At 43.3% G+C, this 8,376-nt stretch overlaps 1 pseudogene; it reads left to right on the forward strand.

Annotated features, from left to right (window-relative positions):
- The first annotated feature begins 3,106 nt into the window (after nucleotides 1-3,106).
- On the forward strand, nucleotides 3,107-5,794 carry LOC125097404 (metaxin-3-like; annotated as a pseudogene).
- Nucleotides 5,795-8,376: the final 2,582 nt, after the last annotated feature.

An 8,376-nucleotide genomic window follows, 5' to 3' on the forward strand; every position in this document is an offset into this window, starting at 1 on the left:
GGGGCTAAGCCTCTGCCTTCGGCTCAGGTCATGATCTCAGGGTCCTGGGATTGAGCCCCACATTGGGCTCTCGGCTCAGCAGGGAGCCTACTTCCCCCTCTCTCTGCCTGCCTCTCTGACTACTTGTGATCTCTCCATCTCTGTCAAATAAATTTTTAAAAAATCTAAGTGGCATTTCCCATTTAAAAAAAAATCTCTCCCTTGCCCTTGTCCCCCAAAAATAGCAATGGGGAAATTACCCATACATTGAAGCATTTATAAAGCCCCTGTAATTAAAACATTATGCTATTGGTGCATAAGTAGACAGATGACTAACGGAAGAGAATATAAAATCCAAAGATAGACTCCAAAGGCATATGGAAATTTAATGTTTGATAAACAAACAGTTTATCCTCTGATAGCCATGTGGATAAAAATAAAACTGGATTCATTCCTCATACCTTATAGTAGGATAAGTTCCAAATGGATCAGATACCTAAATGAAAAAAAATTGAGTCATACAAATTTTTGAGGAAAGTATAAGTCAGTTTCTTTATGACATAAGAAGGAGGACAACTTTCTTAACTGTGATTCTATACCTGGAATCAATAAAGGAAAATGGATAAATTTATCTATCTAAAATTTTAAAAAAATTAAATGCCTGCCCAAAACACCATCAGCAATGTCAAAAGTTAAATTAAAAAATGTAACAAATGACAAAATTGTAACAATATCTCAAAGGCCAATATCTCAATATGCAAATTTTCTAAATATTAAAAAGAAATTCAAATCCTTGTCTAACAACCCAGTAGAAAAATGGGAAAATTATAGAAAAATAAATGCAGGGTGCCTGGGTGGATCAGTTGGTTAAGTGTCTGACTTGAGGGGCACCTGGGTGGCTCAGTGGGTTAAGACGCTGCCTTCGGTTTAGGTCATGATCTCAGGGTCCTGGGATTGAGTCCTGCATCAGGCTCTCTGCTCAGCAGGGAGCCTGCTTCTCTCTCTGTCTCTGTCTCTGCAAAAAAAAGTGTCTGCCTTCAGCTCAGGTCATGGTCCTGTGGTCCTGGGATCAAGCCCCACATCAGGCTCCCTGCTCAGTGGGGAGTCGGCTTCTCCCTCTGCCCCAGCTCATGCTCTCTCTCTCTCATTCTCTCTCTCAAATAAACAAAATCTTAAAAAGAGAGAGAGAGAGAAATATTGACTACAAAGAATGAAACACATGGAATATATAACCGTCCATGAGTTCATAATAACAATTTTTCGAAACCTCATTGTTACATGCTAATCCTTTGCGACTCACTGTCTTGAATACCTACTGCTGTGCAACGAGCTCACTGCAAAATGTAGCGGCTTAAAAAACTCCAAAACCGGGGCACCTGGGTGGCTCAGTGGGTTAAAGCCTCTGCCTTCGCCTCAGGTCATGGTCCCAGGGTACTGGGATCGAGCCCCGCGTCGGGCTCTCTGCTCAGCGGGAAGCCTGCTTCTCCCTCTCTCTCTCTGCCTGCCTCTCTGCCTACTTGTGATTTCTGTCTGTCAAATAAATAAATAAAATCTTTAAAAACAAAACAAAACAAAACAAAAAACAAAAAAACCCTCCAAAACCTCATGATACATAGGACCATGTAATGACTCATCGACCACCCCTGGACATGGCTAGAGTATGATCTCATTATTCCAAAAGTTGATTTTTTTTTTAAGATTTTTATTTATTTATTTATTTGACAGACAGAGATCACAAGTAGGCAGAGAGACAGAGAGACAGAGGAGGAAGCAGGCCCCCCGCTGACAGAGAGCCCAATTGGAGGCTTAATCCCAGGACCCTGGGATCACGACCTGAGCCGAAGGCAGAGGCTTTAACCCACTGAGCCACCCAGGTGCCCCAGATTTTTTTTTTTTAAGGGAAGGAAAAAGGGGCCTCTCCTGAATATCTTGTATTTTAGGCTATTAGAATCAATGATTAGAGAAAGTAACTTATAGAAAAACCACAGCTAATAAATGCAAAAAAAAAAAAAAGTGGAAACAAAAAAAATTTTTTTCTGTTTCACACTCCTTTATGAAATAATGGATCTAGGCAATGATCATCAATTATAATTAAAAGTTGTGTGGGGCGCCTGGGTGGCTCAGTGGGTTAAGCCACTGCCTTTGGCTCAGGTCATGATCTTGGGGTCCTGGGATCGAGTCCCACATCGGGCTCTCTGCTCAGCAGGGAGCCTGCTTCCCTCTCTCTCTCTCTGCCTGCCTCTCTGCCTACTTGTGCTCTCTCTCTGTCAAATAAATAAATAAAATATTTTTAAAAAATTATAATTAAAAGTTGTGGATGGGGGACACGTGGGTGGCTCAGTCACTTACGCATCTGCCTCAGGCTCAGGTTGTAATCCCAAGGTCCTGGGGCCAAATCCCACATCAGGCTCCTTGCTCAGCAGGCAGCCTGCTTCTCACTCTGCCTGCAGCTCCCCCTGCTTGTGCTCTCTCTCTCTGTCAAATAAATAAATAAAACTCTTAAAAAATTAAAATAAGGGGCGCCTGGGTGGCTCAGTGGGTTGGGGCCTCTGCCTTCGGCTCGGGTCGTGGTCTCGGGGTCCTGGGATCGGGCCCCGCATCGGGCTCTCTGCTCAGCGGGCAGCCTGCTTCCTCCTCCCTCTCTGCCTGCCTCTCTGACTACTTGTGATCTCTGCCTGTCAAATAAATGAATAAAATCTTAAAAAAAAATTAAAATAAAATAAAAGTTTTGGGTGGAAGTTGATGACAAACTTTAAAGGAGGCTGGAAACTCCTGACCTCACTGATTAATTTCAACCTCATTACAAGCTGACTGTGCCTCCTGACCTGATGTGGTAGAACCTGTAGTACCACTTACCAAGTACTCACGACAAAAACAAAAATCATCAAGCCTCTAGATGCAGGTATCAGTTTATAAAGAATACAGAGGATAGAAAAATATGTTAAATGACATCACAAAATTACAAATCCAAATCCATAATGTGGGAGATCCCACATGCCAAAGCACCCAGTTTCTTCGATAAATAAATTGCATAAAACAAAACCAAAATGAAACCAGTAACAAAGAAAGAGTGGCCATTCTATTGATTGAAAGAGACTTAAGAGTGGCAAAGTTCAGGCCCAGCAAGATGGCGGCCCCCTTGGAGCTCAGCTGCTGTAGAAGTGGTGGTGGTGGAGGGTTCCCATTGTACATGGTGAGTCCCTGGTGGTGATGTTTTATGACAAATTTTATGGTGCACTCTTGAACATCAGTATCATACATGATACACAGAGAGGTTCAAGAGGGGAGGTAGCAATTTTGATCACTGATGACATTATTTCTCGGCTGGAAAAACACTAAATTTTTTAAGAACACAAATGCAGATCTGACTATGATCTCTGGGCAATGCAGGGGGCAGATACACTGGCTTACATTGCTCTTCTAGAAAAGAAGCTGCTTCTAGCAGTTTTTCCACATTCTTGGATGACTCACAATTCTTGACTGTGACAAAATTCTTGGGTTTGCTTCCTGAATTCCTTTTCTTTCCAGTTTGATCCTGCCTGGAAAAATGCCTTGGGGAGCATTAAGCATAGTATTCTCCTGATCAGAGGACAGCCTTCCCTCTTCCACCTCCGAGAAGCGGAACACATATACACAGACAAGCCAAGGGGTGCCTAAACCTTCTGGCAAACAGATTGGGAACATCTCTTTTTCTTTGGAGATATGCCTACTTTGGGTGCCTGTGTGTTTGGCTTTTTTGCACCTCTTTACAAAGTGAACTTTCCCAAAGTTCAATTATAAGAACATTTGAAACAGCTCTCCAGGCTATGTTGCTTTTGTGATGACATCCTAAACAGTCATTTTAGGAGCCCCTGGGTGGCTCAGTCATTAAGTGTCTGCCTTCAGCTCAGGTCATGATCCCAGCATCCTGGGATGGAGCCCCACAGCGGGCTCCCTGCTCGGTGGGAAGCCTGCTTCCCTCTCTCCCACCTCCCCTGCTTGTGTTCCCTCTCCCACTCTGTCTCTGTCAAATAAATAAATGGAATCTTTAAAAAATTAAAAAAAAAAAAACAAACAATCATTGTAGACTTGGCCTTGGAGATGAATGACAATCTTTGCCAAAGCCTTCCACTTCCTCCTAGGAAACTGGCAGCACGCGAGCGGCTTCTCGCATAGGAAGAGAGCAGTTCCTTACAATGCCCATCATCCTGCTCTGTGACCTAGTGTTTGCCCTGGAGTCATGTGATTTTGTAGTAATGTCTTACACTAAAGTATGTGAAGGCAAAAAGGAAACACTTCTTGTGTATATATGAGAAAGTTTTTGTATAAAACTTTAAAACCAAAAGGAACTTTCTATGCCATCTTTTTTTTTTTAAGATTTTATTTATTGGTTAATTGATTGATTTGACAGACAGAGATCACAAGTAGGCAGAGAGGCAGGCAGAGAGAGAGGAGCAAGCAGGCTCCCTGCCAAGTGAGCAGAGAGCCCGATGCGCGGCTCGATCCCAGGATCCTGGGATCATGACCTGAGCCAAAGGCAGAGGCTTTAACACACTGAGCCACCCAGGCGCCCCTCTATGCCATCTTTTTTTATTGCATGAAATACCCACTAAACTTTTAAATTGTATTTAAAAGCTTGTATTCTAGGGGCGCCTAGAATCCAGGGTCCTGGTCAGGGTCAAAAAAATAAAATCTTGGGCGCCTGGGTGGCTCAGTGGGTTAAGCCGCTGCCTTCAGCTCAGGTCATGATCTCGGAGTCCTGGGATCGAGCCCCGCATCGGGCTCTCTGCTCTGCAGGGAGCCTGCTTCCTCCTCTCTCTCTGCCTGCCTCTCTGCCTGCTTGTGATCTCTCTGTCAAATAAATAAATAAAATCTTTAGAAAAAAAAATAAATAAAATCTTTAAAAAAAATAAAATAAAAAATAAAAGCTTGTATTCTAGTTTGGTAATGCAGTTTATATAACATCAAGATGAACACTACATGAAGGGAAACAAAGAAAACACATTGTGTGTGTGTGTGTGTGTGTGTGTATAAAGATTATTTATTTATTTGTCAGAGAAAGAGTGCATGAGCACAAGCAGGGGGAGCAGCAGGCAGAGTGAAAAGCAGGCTCCCACCTGAGCAGGGAGCCCAGTATGGGACCAGATATCAGGACTCTGGGATCATGACCTGAGCTAAAAAGGCAGACGCAGAATGACTGAGCCACCCAGGCATCCCTATTTTTTAAAAAGTGAATAAAGATTCCTCCTCTTCAAGGAGGTGGCCTTGCAGCAAACTCAGAGTTGCAGACCTTTGTGCAGACCCTAGCCGGCAGGACAGTCCCCTCGAGGTGGACCCCAGCAGCACCACTAAGAAGGTCAAAGCCGAAATGCAAGGCAAGGAGGGCATCCCGCCTGCCTGGCAGCTTTGGATTTTTTTTTTTTTTTTAAGATTTTATTTATTTACTTATTTGATAGAGATCATAAGTAAGCAGAGAGGCAGGCAGAGAGAGAGAGGAGGAAGCAGGCTCCCCACTGAGCAGAGAACCCGATGTGGGGCTCGATCCCTGCACCCTGAGATCATGACCTGAGCCGAAGGCAGAGGCTTTAACCCACTGAGCCACCCAGGCGTCCCGCAGCTTCGGATTTTTGCGGTGTCAGATTACAATAGCCAGAGAGAGTCTACCCTGCACGTGGTGCTTCGCCACCGAGGTGGCCTCATGGGGCCTTCCCTCCCCTCGCTGGCCCAGAAACACGACCGCGACAAGATGATTGGCCCAAGTGTGACGCTCGCCCGCACCGGGCGCTGTCCCCCGGCCTCCAGAAATGCACCCACGCCAGTAACCTGGCCCCAATAAGAAGGTCAAATAAGGCCCCTGCTCCCTCTCTTCCTTGGCTGGGGGGCTGGGGGGCTGGGGGGCGGCCTCCAGCCGGAGCCCCAAGGCCCTGGGTCCTCAGACAAGTTTTCCTTTCATTGACTGGAGCAGTAAACGATAAATAAATAAATAAATAAATAAATAAATAAATAGCAGTGAAAACCTGCCTTCATCTTGGCAGGTTTTTGGCCTTTGGTTCTGGGGTCTCTAACTAAAAGCTACAGTTCTGTTCTGAATGTGCACCTTAATTTATTCAAATCCATTTATTCATTTATCGTTTTTCCTAGACCAGTCTGAATGTCTCATACAAGGCTCTTCAGCGAAGACTTTTTTGTTCTGTTTAGAAATGTGATGTCTATTTTAGGAATTAGGAAGGAAATTTCTTTTCAATAGAAAGCCTGCATTTTACTTTTTTAAGATAGAGAGTGAGGCTAAAGGTACCTACCAACCGAATGCAATATGTAGATTTTGTTTCGATCCTGATTTAAATAAGCCAACTATAAAAATACATTTTGAGACAATTGGGGAAAACTGAACATGGACTGATTTTTAGATGAATTAAGGAATTATTAATTTTGCTGTGTGTCATAAAATTATGGTCATGTTCTGGTTATAAAATTAGTCTGTACGTGTTAAGAGATTTTTACCCAAGTATTTACAAGTGAAATGATATGTCTTGGATTGTTTTATTTTTCTTTTATTTATTTTTTTTAAGATTTTATTTATTTATTTGACAGAGAGATCACAAGCAGGCAGAGAGGCAGGCAGAGAGAGAGAGGAGGAAGCAGGCTCCCTGCTGAGCAGAGAGCCCGATGCGGGGCTCGATCCCAGGACTCCGAGATTATGACCTGAGCCGAAGGCAGCGGCTTAACCCACTGAGCCACCCAGGCGCCCCTCTTGGATTGTTTTAAAATCCTCTAGCAAGGGGGTCTGGGTGGCACAGTCCTTAAGCATCTGCCTTCAGCTCAGGTCCTGATCTCAGAGTCCTGGGATTGAGCCCCGCCTCGGGCTCCCTGCTTGGTGGGAAGCCTGTTTCTACCTCTCCCACTTCGCTTGCTTGTGTTCCCTCTCTCCCTGTGTCCCTCTCTGTCAAATAATTAAATAAAATCCTTAAAAGAATAAATAAAAATAAAATAAAATACTTTAGCAAAAGAAAAAAAACTAGGGGGGGGGGGAGAAGGACAAATTATAAATAAGAGGAACAGAGTGTTGATAACCATTGACCCTGGGTGATGGGTGCATGGAGGCTCAAGATTCCATTCTCTCTATGTATGTTTGAAACTTTCCGTAATAAAAAGGTATGAATTCCCTCACTCACATCTCTCCTGGTAAAGTCATTGAACTCAAAAGAGCAAGATCAAGTGTTAGATCAAATAAAAGTTTTATAATATAAATTGCTTTCTTTAAGTTGCTTTCTTTGGTCTTGAAAGGCTTTTAACAGTTAGAAGTTAAAATATTATGGAAAAATAAAAGACCATTGTCACAGTCTGTTAATCCCATATGCTTCCCGTGAGAAGTATAAATACTTACATGGTAGTTTTATGGGACCCAGAACCCAATATAGGAAAATTTCCCAAAGGGCTCTCTAACCCAGCATCCTTATTTCTTCTTCTTCTTCTTCTTCTTCTTCTCCTTCTCCTTCTCCTTCTCCTTCTCCTTCTCCTTCTCCTTCTCCTTCTCCTTCTCCTTCTCCTTCTTCTTCTTCTTCTTCTTCTTCTTCTTCTTCTTCTTCTTCTTCTCCTTCTCCTTCTCCTTCTCCTTCTCCTTCTTCTTTTTTATCATCAGTGGATAGGGGAGCAGGTAGGGAAAAATTGAGGCATGAGGTAATCTCTTATTTGACCAGTTAGAGCAAAATAAAGATGGGGGCCAGTGGCCTTTAGTTTGAGATGCACTGGTGTGCTAGAAACATATGCATTAAGGCCAGGAGAACAATCATTTGAAATTGCCAGGTGAAGCTAGCTTTGCTCTCATCAAGTATCATTTGGAAAGCATCTCCAGCAAATGGCTCTTTTGAGAACTAGCACCTGGCTTGCTACTGGAGGCCAGGACAGTATAAAAACACTTAGCCATGAAATATTTGGTGACTATACAGCCCAGACTGGTCCCAAACCATAAACTAGATGGCACATCATCCATTAATTAAAAATGGTACTTACAGGATCAGGCCCAAGTCTGAACATACATGTAAGTTGCATGAGCTGTTTCCGTCCCCAGTATGACTCCTGTCATATGTCATCCATGCTCAGCCTATACCTAGGACCTCACAGAGAGCTTTCTGTGATCAGCGAGCTAAGAAGGAAAGCTTTTAGCCTTTATAGACTACTTGGCAGGACACTGGCAGTGGCCAAACGTATACTATTGTGCTATATGTGCCATTATATTATATTCAAAGTGTCCTTGAAGGACTGTAGAGAAGAAAACTCTGGGTAGAATTTCAGGTAACACATCCTTTTTTTTTTTTTAAAGATTTATTTATTTATTTATTTATTTGACAGACAGATCACAAGTAGGCAGAGAGGCAAGCAGAGAGAGGGGAGGGGGAAGCAGGCTCCCTGAAGAGCAGA

This window comes from Lutra lutra, chromosome 4 (assembly GCF_902655055.1).
Source record: "Lutra lutra chromosome 4, mLutLut1.2, whole genome shotgun sequence".
Taxonomy (NCBI): Eukaryota; Metazoa; Chordata; class Mammalia; order Carnivora; family Mustelidae; genus Lutra; species Lutra lutra.